The sequence below is a fragment of the Uranotaenia lowii genome, chromosome 2, assembly GCF_029784155.1.
Source record: "Uranotaenia lowii strain MFRU-FL chromosome 2, ASM2978415v1, whole genome shotgun sequence".
Classification (NCBI taxonomy): domain Eukaryota; kingdom Metazoa; phylum Arthropoda; class Insecta; order Diptera; family Culicidae; genus Uranotaenia; species Uranotaenia lowii.
The window spans coordinates 65,339,891-65,363,384 of NC_073692.1; the positions used below are offsets into that span (position 1 = coordinate 65,339,891).

The window sequence follows — 23,494 nt, forward strand, 5'->3', positions numbered from 1 at the left end:
CTGATTTTTTTCGGATTGATTAACCTTTTTTGCCAGATCGAACAGAAAACAACAAACTGAGTTGTATTTTATTTTATTTATGCGTCCAAATCCAAAGTTTATGAGAAAATTTCAAAAAAATAATCATGAAAGGTTTCATGGAAGCCTACGAATTTAAACCTGAGCTGATAAACTTTTTTGAAAATATTTTTTTTTCAATTGTTTTTTCTTGATTTGCGTTCAGTAATTCTTCGGCAAGGCTGGTAATTTTCAGTAAATTTCGATCGATCCTAACCAACATCTAGTAGTCAAAATTATCGAAAGGATATCAAAGTCGTCTACGAAGGAGGCATCTCTTAAAATCCTCTTTTAAAACCTTTGGAATTCTAGAGATTTCCTTAAAATGCAGTTATCTATTCAAATAATTCGTAGAAGCATTATTATTCACTTTTTTCACTGATTTTTTTTTAAATAATCTGGTTTTTGTTGAAAAACACAAGTGGTACTATTCTTACTTCGCTCCCTTTTTTACATATTCTTGGTCCTCAACGCCAATTGCAATGTCCAAAAACAGTGAGCTTATGCTAGATTTATCTGTTAAATAATTCAAAACAAACTGTAGAAGAAACTTTTGATGATTTTCAATCATTCATATTTTAATTGGCAAAACACATAGTGGTACTATTCTTATTTCGCTCACTGTATTTTTGCATCACAGCATGCGAAAATAGAACACGTTTTGTAAAAAACACGGCCATAAATCTTGAAAATGTTTTTCTATGGCAAAGTTTTCAAAATATGCTACAAGTGTCAAAATTTCTACCAATTTTTCCCAATATGAATGAACTTGCTCTTAGGAGGGTTTTTAAGTTATTCGTTTCGCAACAGTTGTAAAAATGTAATCCATGACCGTAAGGGGAAAAATCATATCAAGCAAAATGTACCTACATGTATAAACATTATTCATTCAACTTTGGCATAACATTGTAATTGCTTGGATTTGCCCGGCCTGGGTACGTGCTGAAAAAATTCTGGCAGCCTTAAAAATAGTAAATAGCTTAAAAATAATTTTTTTTTTTGCAGGATGGTGGGTTTATCAAATCTGGCAAATGAGTCGAGTTTAGGGCGTTAAAATCTTCCAAAAACAGTTATAAAAATAAGGGCACTAAAAATGATGTTCCGTAGTGTCATCATTGAAAAAATTACAAATAGTCCTCTTCCAAACTCCCAATAATTTTTTTTAAATCGAAAAACACATGGACCTAGGATTTCATACTTTACTAAAATAAGGCCGGAACAAATTTCAAATCCTTCTTTTGTCACTCGGAGTTGGAACATCGCGAGGGAGGGGACAATAAAAAATAATGTGAAAAACAAATAAATTGGAAAAAATTCACGAAAACTTGTATGCAACCAAGTTGCATACAATATCATTGCACAAAACCTAAAAAACAAGTAATTTTTTTATTGAAAAATTCAATAAAATCAAGAATACCAAAGGTGAAATAACTTCTATCTTCCAAAATTTTTTTTTTTCGTCTTGTAATCTTTTGGATTCTTGAATTTTTTTTTCGAAATTTACATTAAATACTTCAAACTTTATTTACTTCCCCCTTCGGGTTTTTGGAAATTTCGAAGGGGGGGGGGGGGGGGGGTCGACAAAAGGAGAAATTGATATTTGTTCCAGCCTAATTATTCTTCGAAAACTTTGCTCATTTCTAGTTTTCACATGTTTTAAAGCTTAGCTTTTTAAACAGTTTTTTGTATATATTGTTAAACAAACCTGTTACAAAACATTATTCTTTAAAAGTGAGAAAAAATATTGCTCTACTTTGATTTAACGCCGATTTCAGTAATATTTGAGGGTTTAAGAGGGTTAACCTACGAAAAACAATGCCAAAATCAACGGTTAAAGCATTTTGAATAATTTAATCAATTTGGGAAAACATACAAAAATCCATGCAATAATACCCACTAACATATGTGAGTTTTATTTGGTAAAACTTTTAAATGACCAAACAATTTCTGAAATTTATTTAGTCTATTTTATATTCTATCCTCTCTCAAACTATCCATGCAATCTAAATCACAGAATTCATTCATGATGATCCAGCCCAGCAGTAGTGCTGCAATCTTTCTCATACCTGCTGATTTTACGACCCTAGAAAAAAGCTATGAATTGCGTTCTCTTAGTCTAGAGCTAATAATGTTGCTCGCATTGTTTAATTATTTTCACATTGTTGATAAAAAAAACAAAGAAAAATTTAAAGCTTTATATAATCTTTTAGGTTTAATTTGTTTATTGCTCATCGATTTAACCGACATTACTTGCGTGCCATTTTTTCAATACGCCTCCTCAAGTAATAATGATGAATGTATTTTTCCCTCATTCACCGAAAGGAAACTTGCATTTTATCCCCCAAAGAACGTAAACACATATCGTACCCCAACGCGTGAAATAGTCATTCTGATGGTATTTTCCAGCCACATCACTCCCCACTGACTGATTCATAATAATATCTTACTCAGCATTTCATTGTTAGTGGGGGGCACCATGTTATGAGCAGCGCTAGAAAGTCAATCATAGAGATGCTATCAGGGAGGGTACCTTTGCAATAAAATCGCACCTTGCAGGGTGTCTGGAAAGCCATAAAAATACCATCTTATAGGTATGATGCCTCAGCTTCCAGCTTATGAGGTTGCGATAAATTATCTCTTCGAGCTATTACTACTTACTGAAGGTTTCCCTGTTCAAATAATATTATGAGAAATTTATTTTTCACCGTGTTTCATTGTGTATCATCCTTGAAAATTATTTAAGCTTCAATAAATCTTCTTTTAGCCAAAAAAAAACATGTGAGCCGCGATTGTCAACAAGCATTTATTTTGTATGTTCTAACTCTTGATGTATTGATGACAGTTATTATAAAATCAACCCATCATCAAATCGTATAACCACACTTCAAACTTGACTGGATGACTTGAACGTCTGTTACGATTGGATTGGAAAAGGAAGTGGGAGGTTGTTGCCTGATGACTGCCTTCCGTCTGCAGGAACTCTAGTCAAGTCCTTAGGGAAATGTAGACGGTGGAAATGAAAATACAATATCATTGTGAGTAATGATATAGCAAAAAAAAAATACCTACAGTCATCGTATCATCAGTGATGGATAAAGCTCCCTCAAAGCAATGAGGGTGCATTACTTAAATAAAATGGAATAGACGTTGAAAAGAGTCGTTAAAAATATTTTCAATTGTTGATTTCTAACATAAAATATAACTTGCTGAAATATAAGCTAGGATTAATTGTTCCTATCGACAGGAAATTGAGCCATTCTTCAATTACCGTTCTTTGCTCCCAATAAATCTTCTTCTAATTTTTTTTTCTGCTAAGACAATTTTCCCTTTGGAGAAATTCTTTTTTCCGAGACCTTTTGTTCTCTCAACTTTTCTTATCGTTTGACCTCTCGTCAATTGCTTCCATCATCATTTGATTCGATTTCAACCTTTTTCCCTTCAATCCTTTTCTCACAATTACACTAATAGCTTATCGAAGGGGGGAAATCGATCAAAAAGAAAGCACAAATCATTCTGAGTTGAATTCTGTGACATTGGGAGTGTCAATGGAAAAATAAAAAAAAACGGTCAATTGAAATGATAATATGGATTTAAATTTGGAACTCATTTTATATTTTTTCAAAATTGTTGGAATATCTGTTGTGAGATGATTAAAAAAAATTATGATGTTATAGTATTTCAGTTTTCTTAATCAAGATCATCGTAAAATGTTGAATTTGTTTTTCCACAAATGTCATAAAGCGTAAACAAATCTATGCATAGTTACTGGCGTGTTTTGAAATATTCTCATTTAATTTTTGAACGGGATATATTTGATATCCTTAAAAAACAATTGATCAGATAAACTCAAGATATGTACAAAAAGTTTGGTGCTCTTTAACTATTTTCCTGGTTACGTCTTACAATTACGTCATTACAAAGAAAAAAAAAACACTTTTAAAAGGCTATGATCATTTAGCACCTGGGCAGTTACAGACGAGTGTATTTTAAAAAATATTTCTTTGATCGAAAAACGTGTGCATTCTATTCTAGTAAGTCTTCTTATACTTTATATCAGTAAGGTCCAAACAAATTTCAGAAAGTCGACAATGGAAGATTCCCAAGTAGATTGTGCACAAATATTTTTTCCATGTCCTTTTCCATCGTAAATTTTTCAAAAACACGTAAACTTGAACATCTAAAAAAATAGTCAAGTTAGTTGAAAATTCATTACCAACATTACACTGCCAAAATTTAGCACATCCGAACTCTTAGAATGTAGTTATCACCGAAATGAAGTGCCCGATCTCTAAATGATCATAGCTTGAGAAATCAACCTGAGATCAAATATTAAATAGATCCGTTCTTAAACTAAGTTTTTTTGCAGAATTCAAAACTTCAAAATGGCGATCCAGAATTGAAAATTAATTTTAAAAATTATCATTCGAAATTCATTTTTTAAGTCAAATAAAAAATTTAAAAAAAATTAAATAATGGCTTAAAATTGAAACCCAAACCATCAATTCTTGGCTCATTTCGAAATATTGATCTGGAATCTAAATTCAGAATTCATTTTTTTACATTTCAGAAATCGTATTGAAACTGGAACAAACATCCATAATTCAAATGATCTTGATAATTTAAACTCATTTATGAGCATAATCTGAGTTTTGAATATAAATGCTGTATTTTAATTCTGAACCTGATTTCAAATTCATATTCAGATTCAAAATTCAGGTAAAGCATTGATATTCAAATTTCAGATTACAAATTGCAAGAGATTGATGGCTTATAATATTGATTGTTATTTTAATTTTAAAATTTCCAATTAGTAACCAAGATCAGTCAGTTTTCATTTAAGAATAAAAAAAAACGTTCACAGGGTTTCAGGAATTCAGGAATTCATTTTTATCCCGTTAAATAAAATTTATACTTTTATTATTGCAGTTTTATCCACTTAAACTTGAATTTGGGTCGAGATGCAAGTATCAGGTTTTAATCGCAAAACTTCAATCAACTATTTAATTTTTTGAAATTGAATTTTTTATCGGTTCTTAAATGATTCAAATCTTTGAACTTGCTCGAGACTTTGGTGTATTTAGCTTATTCGATCAAAGCATAGAACAAGTTTTTGTCAAGCAAATCGAGAGCTTTCTTATAAAAACTTATTCTTTGTTCAAATCAAATAAGCTAAATTGAACAGATTTTTAAGCAAATTTCATGATTTTAACTATCGAAGAAAGTTAATTCTTTAATTTGTTATTAAAGGATTTTTTTATACCAATCTATTTTATCGTTTTATAGATTTTGGATGTATGCCCAAAATTTTCTTTGCAATAAATTAAAATTTAAATGTAAAAGAACTTCAAAATATTAAAATTAAATTCGAATATGTCAAAAAAAAATAGATCGCCAAACCCCCTCCCCTCCTCCTCAATGAAGTCGTTCTTCTTACGGCCCTGTTTATACATTTCGGTATTAAACTTATGTTAAAATCATATTGTTAAAAATTTGTTTTCATATATTTGTCATTACTTGAATTTACAGCTTTTGAAAAAAATAAAAGCAAACAGGCTTTTAAGTTTTTGTGTTGAGAATGTATCTTGCAAATACAGCTAGCGCTAGGTGGAAGTAAGTGTTCTAATTTATAAAATAATAAAAATCTTAAATCGTAGTTAAGGATCAGGTTCATTTAAAAAAAAAAAAAAATCAAATAAAATTTTACAAATATCCGTTTAATTTTCAAACTCACCTTTTTAGACCCTTATGGATCAAACTGCACCGGGAACTGATCTGGAATCGATAAGAAAATACAATGGTTAAATTAAATATTTTCCTCAAAAGTTATAAAAGTTGAATTCAAAGCAAAAGAAAATATCAAAAATCAATTTACTAGGGAGAGTTGAATAGTTTAAACCTCGTGCACCCTTTAAACAAATAAGACCTTTCAATTTTGAAATGATTCTCATTTAATGTGCTGCACAAAAGCAGAGTATTCTTTATGTGAGTAATTAAATGCCGATGTAATATGATAATTTTGTGCATTGAAAGGATCGTCATTTTTTAGTGTGGTTCCCAAACTCATTTAACTCATTCACTTTTTTGAAGTTATACAGATTATTTTTAGTTTGGCACAAATACAAGTTTTTGTTTAGATAAGAGTGTTTTTTTTTTAATTTAGGGATGCTTCCGTTTTTATCAATATACAACAAAAACTTACTACAAAAACTGAACTAAAATAAAATAAAATAAAATTTAAATGCAAAATGACCCTCAATAACAGATCAAATCTTCAAAAACTAATGCAAAGAAAATAAATTATTACAAGTTGATGAAACACTTAAAAAACTTCTTAAACCAATCCAGCGACTTTCTTTTAAGTGGCAAAATAGATAAGTTGATTTCTTGTAGAATTTTTCAGTCTTTTCTAGGTGTTACTGATTATTGAAAAGTACATGATTTAAAGCAGTTTACAATGATTCCAAATCATTAAGGGGGGGGGGGGGGGGTGTTGTCAAACGGGTAAAAAAACACCATTTTCACGATTTTTTTCTAGAGTTATCGTTCAAACAAATGTATTTTTGCAATTAACAATTTTTGCATTATACAAAGCATTATTAAAAGAACATTTAGTAATTTTTTCGTAGAAAAATATTGAAAAATGAACCGGTGACGGAGCACTTTCGAGGACGCCTTTTAGAAAACAGGATTTGCGGTGGACACTGTATCTCAGCACAGAATCATCTAAAGTCAAAAAATCAGAGCAAAATATTTTTAATAGATGTTTTTCTGGATCCCAACGTTTTTATTTAACATAAAATTTTTTTTTATGAAATTTGTGTGGCTGTTTGAAGTAAAAACTACGATTTTTCACGAAAAAATCCGCCATTTTTTATCTGTAAAATCTCTCCAAAGTAAAAAAAAAAGAAAAACGTTGGGGTCTGGTATTTTAAATGTAGAAAATATGTTCCAAATTTGAAAAGAATCGGATAAGTAGTTTTCAAATGACGATGTCCACGGACTTTAAAAATGTGCTTTCGAGAAAAACGCGTTTGAAGTTTCTACTCTTGCTTTCTTGCAATATTAGATTGGAGGAGATAAAGGCCTATAATTTCTACAGTTTTGCTTCAATTGACTTGAAAATTTGACACAACATTCTTGAAATGTTTTACAATAAGAAAATAAAAAAATAAAAAAAATCAATTTTTTGAAAGCGTTAGACCCTACCCCCCCCCCCCCTTAATTTGGAACAATGAAAAAAGTGTTCTTTTGTATAAAAATTCTGTCAACGAATGATTTTGGATGTTTTGTTTGTATAAAATAGAAAATAACCTCAAAGGAATCAAATAGTAAGTCATATCGTTATTCAGCTTCAAACTTTTGTAGAACATGTTGAAGTTCATCAGAAATGAATTAAAAAAACCCAACTTTAACAAACTCTTGTTAGACTGAATTAAATTAAAATTCATTTAAAAATATCTTCATTTTGGGTTGAGAATTTTTTTTATAGATCGATCGATATGTTTTGACATCCGAATCTATTCTTTGCTAACATCGGAGTTCTTTCCTGGCAACTTTAAATATACAAATTTGTTTACAAATCCTTCGTTTTGAATATAGTTTTTTTCTAATCGAAAGAAATCTTAAAGTTTTATAGGGGCGATCCTTAATTAAAAAAACAAAAGAAAGATATTTTTCAACATTACGCGTACGTTTCGGTAAAAATTATCATATAGGATTTATGTCCATCTCTATCGCATTTAAATAGTTGGAAGAATATTTTTTTTCGTAACTCTTCATTTGGCATAAGAAAACTTTACAGATAAGAAAAATATATTTTAAGATATGAATGTAAGAAACCCCGAAATATAGGTGGCCCAAGATACCCCATCTTATTTAGCCCATGATTCCCAACAAGCAATGATTGGTTGCGTTTGAGTAACTTATAGATATACTAGCTAATTTTACCCGGTCTTGCTCGGGTTCTCCTAAAATATAAATTAAAATGAGTCGTTTGACTTTTTTAAATTGTTAAAGCTTTTTAAAAATTTGACCATGTTTGGCCATGTAAATTTTGTAAGTTTTGTTAATCTTTTTATAGTTTTGATTGGGAAAGAAAACAAAGTTTATCATTCCATATTAATGCTAAACTAATAGTTATGAGGTTTGCTAACAATTTCTCTTGAATGCTCATTCATCCTATTACGAAAAACATTTAAAGGTTGCAAGGTATTTGATACAAAATTTGGGAAAGTCCGGCTCGGCCCGGTTGCCCAGATTTCGTTGAATTCTTCGCCCGGATTTTGCCGGAATTTGTTAACTTAATTTGTAAAATGTAACAAAAAACTAAAATAAGTTCTTACAATTTTTCATTTTCACGTTCAACATTGAATTTTTTATGGCAAGTTTTATCTTGATTTGTGTATTGAAAGCCTCAAACACGATTTAACATCCGCTGATTTTTTTGAATAATTCCATGGTTTTGACCAAATTTGCTTGGATATTCCCTGGTATTATGGTTTAAAATTATGACATAAAATGCTCGGATTTTGCCAGGTTTTTTCGGTTCCTTAACGTCCGGAAAAAAATTCTGGGAACTTTATTTTAAACCCATCATTTTTTGAGGAAGCTTGAATAGATTTAGTCTTTTTAATTTTTCTTCAAATAATAACAACGTATTTTTCATCTTTTCATGTGTTATCTAATGAAATCCAATATATCTAGCTTGTAAACTTATGTAAACCACCTCTTTTGAAGATTATCTCCCTTTCCAAGAAGGATGATCTCCCCATAGAATGGTATATTCAAGTTTTATTTTGTACTTATATAATATCTGAATAAACTTCCGCTGAATCCTTGTTGAAGGCTTCCTCTGCATGTTTGAATGTGCTTTTTTCGCTGTTTAGTTTTACACTGTTTTACGATAAGCTGTTTTAGATGTAGAAATTTCAACAATACTCTTCTTGTAGTTATCAAAAAACACATATTCTCGGAACCGAAATCACCCATTTCATAATTTTATGGAAAATGTGTTATTAGAGTAACATTTCAATTTTTTTATTTTTAACACAACTATTCCATGAATTATCGTGAAGAGTGATGAATATCAAAATCCTTAGAAATCATTCGTATGCATTCAAAGTACTAAATGGTTTGAATTTTCTCATAATTGGATGGTAGAATTGTACACGTTGATGATTAACAATAACTTAAAATTTATAGAGTGACCAATGAAATCAAATTGTACAGAAATAACTACTTCAGATTTAATTACTAAAAATTTTCATGCGTTTGATTTGGTTTAAACTTTTTCCAGAAAACGCCCATTTAATTGTCTCCTTTCAAATAAATTCCTGCACGGCAATCAAAGCATTGTGATCGCAGCCTTCAAGTTGAAGGCTTCAACTTCCAACTCTTAATTAAGTTTCCTTCTCTATGAGGAATTGCAAAAATATGAAAATGGTTGGTTTCTTAAAGCTGGAACATTAGTTGTCAATTCAAATAATTATAAAACTGAAGAAGTATATTCATAATGAGTATGAATCATTGTAACCATAATTTACACACTGCATATTCTTGTAGACTCTCAACGCCCCCAGTGGCGGTTGGGACCACTTTGACAACTACTGTTCTAATCAATTTATTCCTAACAGGCAAGTAGTATTTTGAATCCCAAAAGTAGACTATTATTTCATTCAAGAACCACGTGCTTATGCCCTGTGCTACAAACAGTAGAAGAATATGAAAAAAGCCCGCCGAAAATTTCGTTATCAAACTTTCCATCATAAGCAGGCTTTGATAAGCTGTCCAGAACCTACACGTGAGCTCTGCTTGATGGTCGTTTCTAATGCCCAGCCCATGGTGATGGTGAAAACATCCCCGCCAAAGGGAAAAAAATGGTTTTGAAAAATGTGTGCCATGACTTTGGTTTCGTGGGAATAGAAACGAAAGTTGTATGGGAGGGTCCCTTTTCTTAGGTGGGAGGGGCTCAAAACTATTACTAAAACCTTACCATGGTCCAAACACATAACTGTACCAAATTTCAGGCTGATCGGTTAAGCGGTGTCGATTTGTATAAGGTGCATACAAACAAACAAACAAACAAACAAACAAACAAACAAACAAACAAACAAACAAAAAAACAAACAAACAAACAAACAAACATAGTCCAACTTATCTTTATATATTAGATGTATCATGAAAAATTCCTTTCCATGTGAGAGTAAGAAAACACTAAGATCATCAGCATATACAATTTTGTTGTGAACATTAGGTATCCCACCTAATGCGCATCTAATCCGCCTAATCCGCACCCTATGCTATTTGCGGGTGCTTGTTTATTTTTGTTAGTACAATTTTGAAGTTTGATAAACAAACGAAGCATATGGAACGAATACAAGTTAACAACAAATGGAAATATATGCTCATACAGAGCTACGACGATGACAGTTGAATTGAGTTTTTCATTTCATCACACATCCAAGATACTAAAGGTGGCCCGCGTTTCCCCATGGCTCATATTTTAGGAAACTCAACTATAAGCGAATAGATTTTTTGTGTTATTTTAATAAGCATAAGTCATCGGTCTTCAACACAGCTGAAATGTCAGTAATTTAATCAAAAATATAATTAACGGTATCTTAAACAAAAATTAGAAAAAAACGACATCTGCGAAAGTTTGCCACATTATAAAGGAGACTCTCTTCTATTCAAAGATCTTTTGAGGAAATAAATCGATCGAGAATAGATTTTTTTTAAGATTTGCGAACAAAATACACGAGCAAAATTTTCAAGTTTTCACTAATAATTTTCATAAGAATTTCAAATTTTACTTTTTTTTAGCTGAGATGTTGAGATTTCTTCAAAAATAAATAATATTTTCAAAAATTTAGAAAAAAAAATTATCATTGAAAAAAATTGGTGAAATGTTAAAGTTTGAACAAAATTTGAAAATTACTAATTTAATTATCTTGAATAAGCTTTTATAAGCATGGCAAACGGTGTATTCGCTTTGATCATTTCTATCGTAGACAACATACAGTTTTGAGTTGAGTGATCAAAGTTAAAATTCAGAAATATATTGTTGCTTCCTAGAAAAAAACTGATAATTGATTTTATAGCCTGATTTATATAGAGGTGTATGATAATTCTTGCTTTTTTCTTGGCCGTCTGTAGTGAACCTTCTCTCAAATTGATAAAAAAGCTCTGGTGCTACACAGATAATGTGCCTGTTAAATTTTGCCTCCTCTATTATGTGGAAAATTTTCAGAGATTCAGATTTTTTCGTTTTAAAGTAAAAAATTAGACGGTTTTCTCGTATCCGATTTTTTTAATTATTTAATTTTTTTTTTAAGAAAGAACATCCAACATTAATTGGCTTGTCATGAAAAAATTCATTCAGTATCTTTTCATCAATTTTATTTTTATTATACCTTTTCAATAATCACGTATTCACATGATACTTAGAAATACTTATAGACTGCAAAACTATCGATAAATTATTATTTAAGAATAATCATAGTTAACGGCTTATGATGAGACAAACTGGCTAAAAGTAGGTACATAAAAAGTAATAGCTCACGTGCTTCATTAAAACTTCATCCTCGCCGATAGATTGTGTTCTACGGTATTCATTGTTAATGTTAAACAAACCGAAAAAAGGTTGGTAGGGGGGGGGGGGGGGTATGGTAGTTTAGGATGGATGAAATTTAGTTGCCTCATTTCTTCAGATCAACGTAAAATTGTCCAAGGTTAGTCAGTATTCGATCTTTTTCTAGCTACGAAGCAAAAAAACCTAAACAGACAAAGGTACCTTTTGAAAATATCTCAGTTAAAAATTCAAACGATTCTGACAAGAATTAAATACTGCAGTAGGGTGAGAAAACACACAAGTATCAGCTCCATTGATCACCGGAAGAACCAACATATGTTCGGATGATTGTTCCTAATAAGTATTAACAGACCATCAGAATTAATGTCTTTATCATAAGTCCCCTTTCTTAGGCGAATATTTCCTTTCAAGAAAAAGGTCCACAGTCCTTGCGGATTGCCTTAAAACATTCATATCATCCTTACTGCACAAGATGTTGTCCGCCGATGTCGTCTCTTCGTCGTCCTCCCTCAAACATAGAACTCGAGAGGCAGTGCCAGTGGAGCCGCTTCTCCTAATGGTGTAAATAGTCTATTTTCTTGTTTGCCATTGCTGTGTTTTTGTTTCATTACTCATCCCAAGAACAAGCAGAGCGCTAAAGTATACCACTTCTCAGCACCAACCAACCTACTCACTTCATACTTCGTCGAGCGAAATTCACCACCCGACCCGGTAAAAGTCTTCTGCTGTTAGTATCTAGTAGACTAGAGACAGACCGAAAGTAGAACGAACACCTTTCCATATCGTTGGCACCATTAGGCACGAGATTTTTTTTTTGCCCTCTAGAGTAGATGAGCCAAGGGTAGGCTTAGTGTTCAATCCAAAGTTATAAAACTATAAAGGTCTTAAAAGACGCGCTATAAAATCTACTTATAGAACAACTCTTAGTTTCGCTAATCATCAATCAATTAAAAAAAAAACTCTGATGACAATTTTGGTGGTAATTGAGTTGTTTTCCTGGATTTTTTGATAAAGTTTCCGCTCATGAAGTTTGAATTTTTTTGCTCAGTGTTCTAAATTTTCACATTCAAAGTTCAATCTTTATTCAACTAACAATATCCTTACCGCCAAAGTCAAAGCCTTAAAACAACTTTCATATGTTAATCTTTCAAAGTAAAGGTGCTTTTTACCGTTTTCATTTCCTGTCATAATCCATTCAAATTCATTTGAAAGCCGATCAAAGCATATTCAATAGAAACTGATTGTTATTTTTGTTCATGAATATTTGCGCAGGTCCTTGATGATACATATTTTTTTAAATTTTTTTTTTTTGTATATTTTCTGATTTGGTTGGTTCTACGAATGTTGCATTTAAATTCGTGGATTTAAGTAGGTGTGAATGTAATGGTTTGACTTGTAGGTGACGGAAATTATTTATTTATTTATTTATTTATTCATTTATTTATTTTCTAACTTGTAGTATAAGGAAACTCAATGCCTTTTCATATCACTACACTTAGTATTTAGTAGTTAGAGAAACAGATCTATCTTAATCTATAATTCTCTTGTGTTACTTTGTGAAAAAAAAATTTACTGGTCCCCCCATTGAAATAGATATGAAACTCCTGTCTAAACACATTTAATGAGTTTGAATTTTTTAAGCTGTTTGGAAGATGATTCCAAACAGCAAATTAGTGTCGCGAGCTCGCTAGTACAGGCTTCTAGTATAAATACCGCTTACAATGAGTTAAGCCCCGATTTTAACTTGCGTAGAGGGGTCGTGAAAAAAATTAAACGCGAAATTAAAACAAGTCATGATAAACGGTAAAAATACCAGTACAATCGAGTTTAGTTCCAATTTTCACTTGCGACCCTTCTAGTGAAAGGGTTTGACTAGTAGGTGACGAAAATTAGTGTCGAGGATTCGCTAGTACAAGCTACTAGTGAAAGTACCGCTAGAAATTAGTTTAGCTTCAAATTCAAATTGCGACCAGCTAAGTGAAAGGGTTTGAAATGTAGGTGGCGACGTCATCCATTTGCGACAAACTTTGCCCAAAAAAGTTGAATCTGATAGCAGTTTAGTCAATTCGTAAGTATGTCTCCAAAAAGTTGAGAATATGCTGTTTTAATATTAACGATTTGAGCCATCTAAAAGAGAACTGATTTACGATAAATGGGTGGTCCTTCAATTGACACTCTAAATATCCGGTATCTCCCTTTGTTCTTTCGAACGGTTCGTAAAACAAAAATCTTACCTTTAGAGCCGTATATAATTCATATATGTGTTCCTGTTTGTATATTTCTGATGAAGAACAGTCTCCTTTTCAAAACTATTGCTCAATTTACTGGATTGCATTCTTAATTTACGAGTAATGAAATATTATTCTTCACGTGGGCGTCTTACCCCCAGTTCCCCTACCTTCTTAAATGATTGCTCGGGAAAACAAGTGCCGTAAGCTACTAGTGCAAGTACCGTTAGAAATTAGTTTAGCTTCGATTTTAACTTGCGACTGTTCTACTGAAAGGGTTTGACTTGTAGGAGACGAAAATTAGTGTCCCAAATTCTAGTGAAAGTACCGCTAGAAATTTGTTAAGCTTTGATTTCAACTTGAGATCGGTCAAGTGAAAGGGTTTGACCTGAAAGAAAGGTTGTAATTCTTAAACGTATATGCCAAATAATTTTTCGAAATCAAAAAACATATGGACTAAAGATTTTTCTATGCATAAGTCAATAATTTGAAATATTTAAAAAAAAATTTAAATTAAAGATATATCGGGGAATTATTTCACAAGTTCAACCTCATAAATTTAATATTTTTTTAAAATAAATAACACTCACAACTAAGTTAATTTTCGAGAACAAATAATTATTCTCAGTTAGGAAGAAGATATGAAACAAAAAGCCCGTTGGAAAATTCTCTCATTACAACAATATTGCTCAACAATTTTTTTTTTGTATACGTTGTTCATAGTTCTCAGTTATTTGTGAAACAATTTAAAAAGAGTTATATAGAAATTTAGCTATGCGTCAGTCTTAAATATTTCGAAATTTTAGGGAAAAAAAATGTTTGAAGTATGTATGTATGTATGTATGTATGTTTGACCCACCAGTGGCTGATAAGTCTTTCGACCCGAGTCGGTACGGGAAGTCTCGATCGCACTTTCAAATACTGTTCATGCTTAACTCATCAACAATAATTGCAGTACAACCAAGGGGTCCGTTACCACTGGCTTGGGACAGGTTTGACTCATCTCACTCCCTTCCAACTGTTCGAAACAAATAAAGAATCCTGAAAAGTTACCTAAGTAATCTATTCATGATTCCAAATTTGCCGAGATACTCCGGCTGGCTTGAACCCACAATCCATTGTATATCAGTTTTCCGCTCGTTTGATGCCCTGTCCTACCCCCCACTAATCCCCAATAATAGAGTTAAGCTATTTTAAATATTAAATCAAAAAAAGTTACAATATTGTTTGCATTTTTAACATCTTACCTTTTAATCAACTGCACTCTCCTTCTTACACCATCGTACTTACCACCCAACTTGAATTTATTACTGTTGCCTATTTATCATTTAATACAGCAACTCTAGATATTCATAAATTAGTGACCAAACATAAAGGACCGAGCTCACAATTTTTTTACAGCAGCAGCACATCAACCGCTGTTTTTTATCATGTTTCCAAAACAAGTCAGATGGAAATCTGATGGAACAACTCTACCCATAATTTTGTTTTACTCAACTTATACACAAACGATTTCACTCCCGCACCACCATCAATTACATCGTATTTGATTGAAATAATCTATAAAAGATATTAAATTTTCCATTTTACTTTTTAGAAAAAATTTTCTGCCGAAAAAAACACGTCTTGACAATTTAGCAAACGCCTACTCTTCGGGAAAAAAAATGTTTGAAGTGTGTAAAAACTGCAAACGAAAAATTACTGAAAGTCATGATCCTTATCCCCTGTGTACAGCTATGGTTAAGCAGTTTAAAAAAAAATGTCATGAAATTGTCTTCAACCATAAAGTTTTCCGTTTTACAAAAGTTGTTTATTTTCATTTAATTAAGATTCTGGGAATTTTTCAGCGGAAAAAATGAGGTTTTAGAGGGTTAATTTTCCCTAAAATATTAAAAGAAAACAGGAAAAGGGAATCAAAAAACCCAATTCTACCCTACTGTTTCGCCTTAACTAATCTTTGAACCAAAGTTTGGAGATTAATTTTTCTCATAACAGTTTTGCTTGTACAATTCTTACATAAAAAGAATAAAAAATGTGTATTTTCTTTACAATTATTCAGCTTAGAGTTATTTCCCCGTGATAGTTGGGTATTTATTTTTAATCCTAACTATCAAAATTAAGTCCTAAAAATGCAAGCTTTTTCTAAATATTTAATTCTTAAATAATGGATTTCAAGGTTTCATTGAGGAGAAAACTTTTTAAATCTACTTAAATAAGCAAATAATAATCTAATGCTTTCCAACCACAATATATGTATGTATATTTAAAAAAAATTAAGAGAAGATGTTTTCCGTTCAAATCAGATTCATTTTAAACTCTTGTAAACTCGATTAAAATTTCAGATTTCAGTTTATTCAGTTTAAACTTTATAAATGAACAACTAAACAGTTTGAATTTTGAATAGTTTATCCAATCTTTAAAGCTTTGATCGGCAAAGACGGTGTATGTCTTTAATTTGCAATAACAAATCCAATAAAATATATTTACAGCTTAATTTTAGCTTGAAGATGAAGTACAAGTTATTTGCCAATAAAAATTAATCATTAATAATTCATTTTATAACACGAATCCTGTGAATATTTTCTTCAACCGGCTCAAGATTGTGTGCAATGGAATTTTTGTTTTCGGATCAATCATTTATTGTGAATTTAGTATTGCTCGAAAAAATAATATCCTTCTATTAGTGGAATCCACAAAGCTTAGGCAAAATGTATTGAGAATATATTTTGATGAAAACCAAACTATATAAAAGTTATCTTAGAATAAAGTACTATGAGCTCGAATGTCGCAAAAAACCACCATCTCGAATGGGTTAAAAATAAAATCAATAATTTTCAATGAACGAAACCTTCAAAAGGAATTCAATTTATTTTTAATATTTGTGAGTTCTACTGGTTATTGTTTCCAAACTGACTCTGATTAAAAATAAAATTTGAATTTTGAATCAAGAATTAAAACTTGCAATTTGAATCTTTAATAAAATTCCCACATTGATATGTTTATCTTAATAATAACACTTAACTTTGAGCTGAAACTGATTTTTTTTTATTTGAATTACGGATCTGAATCTTGCCGTTTGAAACTGAGTTCAAAATCTGAATTCCGAATCTGACAAAGATTAATTTAGTTATGAACCAACAAAAGAAATTTGTATCCAAACCCTCAACTAGAAATCTCATATTATGATTCTGAATTTTCGGCTTTTAGCATGAATTCTTTCTTCAGTAAATTTAAAATCGCGAATGATGATACTGTTTCAGAATTGTTAATTCTGGGTCACCATTATGAAACTTTATTTAGGTGAAGTTCTGCAAAAGTACTAAAAGTTGGAATATTGAAAAAGATGTATTTTTTCTTCAGTTTCTGGAATGATGAGTTTCAAATATTGAAAATTTAAAATGCAAACTTAAGATTCAATTAAGTTTTTTTTCGAATGGTGATCCTAACTAGATTTCAACAACAACAAAACACTGAATAAAGAATTCGAAATCTGGTCGCAGACATCGAATTTAAATGCGTATTAAAGAATTTGGACCACAAAATCCAGAATTCTTCTAACCTAAGTGTCGTAACCGACTGATTTATTGTTACTGGATTAAATCAAATTTTCAGCTTATCCACTACCGGAAGACATCTTTCCTCCATTTCCTTCTTGTTTAAACTGATTTTCATTCTCTCTTTCCAAAGCATGTGAAACTCTCACTCAGCGTTGCCACATTCATATGAACTCCCACTCTTCTGTCATAAATCCTCTCTCATTTTATAGACTGTGGAAATCTCTATATTCACTGAAAGAAATCATCAGATGCTTTTTATTTATTTTTCTATTGAATATAATATTTCTTTTTTTCTTAACTTGATATTTCCAACATATTTTATTTTTATACACTACAATACCTATATTCACTACACTAAGCTTACAAGATATTTTTCTGCCAATTGAGGGGCTTGTGAAATCTGGGTTATTTTTCCCCAAAATCCACTAGTATCATAATTATTTAATAAAATACAATGAAGAAAAGCACTTGAAAACCTGTTTTTATATAAAAAAAACATCAGTCAATTTTAAATCATATTTTAAGATTCCAAGAAATCGTTCATGTTAATTTTGATGAAATTTGCTCAAAAAAATTGGACGCGAAATAGTTTTGAATAAATTCAAGTTTTCGTTTGGTTTTGCATTTTCACTCCAGAACAAAATCGAGCAACATTGAAATTCGCTATCCGGGACTAAATTTCTATCAACAAGTGAGAATTTCTTTTAAAAACTGTGATAGAACCTGGAATCAGGCCCGTGCGAAAGACCCGTCCACGGGAGAAGTTTTCGAAATTTAAATTTAGCTAAAAATAATAACAATACCAAAAAATACACAATCAATAAGGCAATGTATTACTGACATCATTATCCTACTCATAATTATCACACAAACTCAAAAAATTTAGAAATATAAATTACTTATATCAAAGCATCCAAAACAAATCAGAATGAAATTCAATGATATTTTCGGTTATTCATTGATAAACTTTTCAAAATAATGTTTCTTATTATAAACTAGAAATTTGCCCAAAATAATTTCTAAGCAGTATTTTAACTTGAAATAAATAAATAGTCTGAAAACACAAATAACGAAAAACAAATATTATTTATCCTTCAACTTTACCCTTCGTTTCATAAAGCAACAAATTTGCAACAATTAATGTATAGAAAAATGGAAAATCGTATTTTATTTTATTTTTTTTACTTAATGTACTCATCATTTTCAACTGTTTGAAATTATTTTTAAGGAAAATAAAAATTCATGAAACGAAGGGATATTTACATTTCTTTGTTTCATTTTCAACTGAAAGTTGATTGCAAAATTTTGCTGAAGTGTTTATCAATCGCGATTTGAAATGTGAATAAGGGTAAAAAATTAAAGTAATGATCTAAGGACAAAAGAAATTCCAAATTGAAAAATTGAAAATCATGAAAAACTTATTAAAAATATTTCTAAAAATTGAAATAATTTGACTTTAAAATGCGGTTAATTCTTTGAAAAAAAAATATTAAGATAAGAATTTTACGAAGAGTTTTTCCAATAAACATGTCTCACAATAATAAAAACTCAATTTTAGAATTTTATTGATAACTCAAGGGAGAAGCATTTTGGTGCTCATGTTTAACCTTCCCATGCCGTTCGCAAAATATCCGTTTCGGGGAAATTTGAGTTGTAGTTTGATTTCGTTCTCCTGACTGTAAATGTTAACCGATTTTGATGATATTATATTCATTGTGTAGGTAATTTGTTCTTATTACTCAAAATTTTAAAATAAAGTCGATATGTATTACCAAGTTATCGGAAACTGGTTCAGAAAGTAAAAAGTCCGAAAAATCAAATTTATTTTTAAAATGCTGATAACTTTTGACAGCTTCTCTGTATTTAAGTGTTTCATTGATGTTTGAAATCGTCAAGAATCCATCTATCCGACAATGTATAGATATGTTGGGGTCCAATGAAAGTTTTGACCGCTATCTCAGATCTTCCGGTAGAAAAAAATCTAACTTAAAAAAAACGATATCCAATTTTTGCTTTGCTTAGCTGTATTTCATTTCCCAATGAACCGATTTTCAAAACTCAAATTTCAATTTTTTGACGTTAATTTGATCATTATTTTCATAGAACATACTTGGCCTGTCAAAATTCCTAGTTCTTCAGTAAATTGGAATGATGATAAAGAGATTCTAAATGTGCACTTCGGGTCATATTGACCCGAACGGCATGGGAAGGTTAAATAATGTTTTTGGTAAATTTTAGGGTTCTGAACTCAAATCATTTGTCGAATTTGAACTATAAAATTTAGTTTTGGTGCTAAAGAGTTTGAAAATGTGTCAGTTTTAAGTTAAATCAAACCTTGATAACTTATTAGCTATGAAAGTTGCATTATAGAAAAAAAAACTGATTCTGATAATGTTATGTACATCATTCAATTAAGAAATAAAACTATGGTGATGATGCTTGATTCAATTCAACAGTTGTTAAAAATTTGGAAAAAAAAACATGATAAGGTACAAGTTTACATTACTGCAGAAAGGTTAAAAAAACCTGATTTCACATAACAAACTTGTTAAAACCATAAAACGATTAGTTTAAGCTTTAAAAAATATCTAAAAATCGATTTGGTTTGAATCTTTTTAGAAAATTCGTTCAATGAAGAAAAGTAAACAAATAGAAAATTTCTACCCCTTTTTCCTCAGAACCGAAAAAGTAAATAATTGATTTAATTTGATAAAAAAAAGTGCGTAACTTTTTTCAATTACCTAGTGTTTTAAAAAATTATTTCAACTACAAAAGCTGATGAAAAAAGTGCATATTTAAATCTAGGATACCCCAATTAGTCAAAATCACGCTTAAAATTCATTTCACCTCGGAAAAATGTAAATTTTGTGGCCTTTGGAAATTTATCAAAATCTTTTAAAATTTGAAGTCGAACATTGAAAAGAACAAAGAAAATATTTTAATTGAAGCTAAAATTGATTTCGGCAGAATACTTTACATCAGCATAACATTTGTTATGACATAAACGAGTTTTTTTTAATCAAAATTAATTCTGAGGACCATCGTGAGAAGTAAAAACCTTTTACATGGTGTCCAACTTGTCGATGTATAAAATAAGTATTCATTGAATTAATTTGGAAGTCAAAATATGGTTCGTTTCAAACTCTGTTCTTGTTTAAAGCATGGATTATCCAAAATCTGGACGCACTGTTTATTATACCATAGCGCTCCTAGTTGTCGGGTCTGGAATGTTTTGACAGTACTTTGTTCGGAAATATTTCCTCTATCAGTGCTGAAAATTTCATTGCGATTCGATTTGTTACAAAAAAGTTACATGTAATGGGAGCCGCAAGACGATAATCAGTTTTGGACACCCACGTAAAAAACCTGACGTAGTCTGGTTCAAAAATCGTGAAATCTGATTTTGAGCGACTTCCTGGCCAAAAATTTCACAAAGCCACTGGTCGGGGTGATGTTCCCGCCAAGTTCAAATTTGTTTTTGCCGATAAGTTGGCAAGAAAGTGTTTGATCTGGCAAGGTATTTGCAGCTGCGGACGAAAAATTCCGTTTTTTGTGAAAAACAAGACCATGGACTCCGAAATGTACAAGGAGGAGTGCCCGAGAAACGATTTTTTAGGAACGTTTTTTTAAAGGACCAGTTAAGTTTTCGCAAGATTTGGCAAGCTGCCACTACAGCAAAGAGGTACTACAGTGGTATCGGGTCAACGGGTGGATTTTGTCCAAAAAGGACATAAACCCACTCAACTGTCCTCAATTCCGCCCTATCGAAAAATTTTGGGCAATTTTCAAGCAGAAGATGAAGAAGAATGGTAGGACGACTCGGAATGCAACAGAGATGAAGAGATTGTGGAACAAAATGGCCGCTGAGGTCAGTGAATAGTATAGTGAATCGTGAATCCAAACTATGTTTGACGAAAAGTTCAAAATTTCATAAAAAAAAACATTGGAGTTATTGTAATTGGAATAATTTTTATTATTTAAACCCTACATTTTGAGTACAAAATGCGTTTTTAATGCGTCCAGATTTTGCGTGATCCATGCTTTAGTTGCACTTCTTAATTAAAAAACAATTCTAAAGACGAGGTAGCATTTTTGTTTGTCTAGTTTAGAGTTTAAATTCAGACGGTTTATTGAAATACAACACGAAATTTACAATTAGAAATCAGTTTCAACTCGTTAACGTCATTTAGTGTCGTCAAATAAAATATCACAAGCCTAGACTGATTTGCTCATAAACACTTATTTTTAAACCCATTTTAAGATAATGAAATTTCCCGATTTCTTGAAAAATATCTCCATCCCCAAACCCCTCCACCCCTAACACCCCTTCCCCCCTAGCACGGCCTTGCCTGGAATAAGATTTCGAGTCTTTGGCCTTTGGTCTATGTCGAGATTATTATTCTTAAATCATTATAGTAGATCATAAAGTTTGATAATAAATTTGAAGATTTAAGTGTAAAGAAGATCTAACGCAACAAAAATGATTGAAATCGGTCATTTATTTGGCATTTGCATTGCGAATGGAATGTTTTGGTTGGAGCTGTCGAACATTTTGACGCCTCAGTGATGAGTTTCTGAAGCCTAATAATTTGTTTATTTATACTCTTATCGAAATGCGGTTTTCATCAGATGAAATATTCGTCATAATTTAAGCTTTTCAAACCTTTCAAACGACTGTTTTGATTGTTGCATTACATGGCTAGTAGCATCATCCGCCAACCAAAGCATCAAAAGTATAATGAATGAGCGTGTGTGATTTTTTTGTATTCTACAAACAGGCATACATTATTCTGTTATTGCTCCGTTTGATGGATCTACGACTTACCGTTTAGAGCAAAATGTATCGATCATGCATGTTAAAGAAAAAACAATTCGCCTCGACCAGAAATTGAACTCTAGTCTTCTGATTATCCCTCCGACAACTTACCAATAGGCCAAATCTGCAGTCTAAACCAGTCAAGCTGTGGCTCTATAATTCAGTTGACTTCATCGACTTGAATTCGCTGCTAGATTCAGCTGATTTTCAGCTTTTGGGACAAAAATAATTAAAATGCACTTTTTAATGGTTTTATAGTTCTTATCCCAAGTTACAACCAGTTCGGAAACAGACTTTTTCAGTGTCTTAACACGAAACAGTGATGTAATTGACATATATTAGCTATTTTCTATGGTTACATAAGCTCTCCCCTACTAACGTCAATATCGCAAAAAAAATAATTGGTAATATGGAATACCTCTCTAGCCGGCATCTGATTATGAATTTGACACCGAAAATTGATTGCCCGTTCCTAAAAATGTTTATGTTCTATTTTCTCGTATACATAATTTTTAATATTCTCCAAAAAGTCGAACATTTTTTTGTCATCGTCGTGGTTCTAAACTGTGGTGCCTCTCTCAGTGCTCTAATTATCAAGCTGTATAATTGAGAAATTTGAATCGAATCATATCTGATGTTAACTGCATTTCCTTTCTTCCTTTCCTTTCTCCCTTTCCTTTTTCCTTCTTTGTTTGCTTTGTAGCAGTATCCGAGAAAAAAACCTAATAACCGAATAACCGAAAAAAATTCGACTTTTCTGATTTTAAACGTCTTTCTGCAAGCACAGATAAAAAAAATACAAAAGTAGCTATCAGATAAGATACAAAAAAATAATGTATTGGTGGTTTGTGAAGAAGTACTTTGATGTCTCAAAACAATCTTTCAAGAGAGACTTTCAGTAGAAATAATCTCACACCTAGAACGTTCCTTAATTCCAATCATTGATCTGCTATCGGCTCCTTCACCCTACTCATTCGTTAATGGCAGCACTCTATTTACCTTTTACACCCGGTACATATTGGACCGGGTGTAAAAAGTAAATACCGTCTCGGAGAAAATACCGTAGATACGTATCGAAAAGACGCTGCAGCCACCGGATGGTTTTGTAATCTCGCTGGAAACACACGTACTAGGTGCCTATCTCGAAACGGATATTGTTTGGTGATAGAAGCGACGAACGAAGAAGCATTTTTCGATACCTTCATCACACCACTAAGAAGTTGCAGCTCTCGGAGGAGAGATTCAG

The 23,494-nt window shown here is 31.4% G+C and overlaps 2 protein-coding genes across 6 annotated transcripts in view; one reads left to right on the forward strand and one right to left on the reverse strand.

The window, feature by feature from the left end:
* LOC129748421 (calcitonin gene-related peptide type 1 receptor) overlaps positions 1-23,494 on the reverse strand; it is a 473,124-nt gene that overhangs the window by 308,561 nt on the left and 141,069 nt on the right. For all 5 annotated transcript variants that reach the window (XR_008737725.1, XR_008737726.1, XM_055743043.1 and 2 more), the window contains exon 3: positions 5,789-5,829. The gene's annotated coding sequence lies outside the window, so the exon portion shown is untranslated. The remainder of the gene's footprint in view (positions 1-5,788; positions 5,830-23,494) is intronic.
* LOC129741488 (phospholipase A2 group XV-like) overlaps positions 1-23,494 on the forward strand; it is a 64,042-nt gene that overhangs the window by 38,964 nt on the left and 1,584 nt on the right. The gene's annotated exons all lie outside the window — the stretch shown is intronic.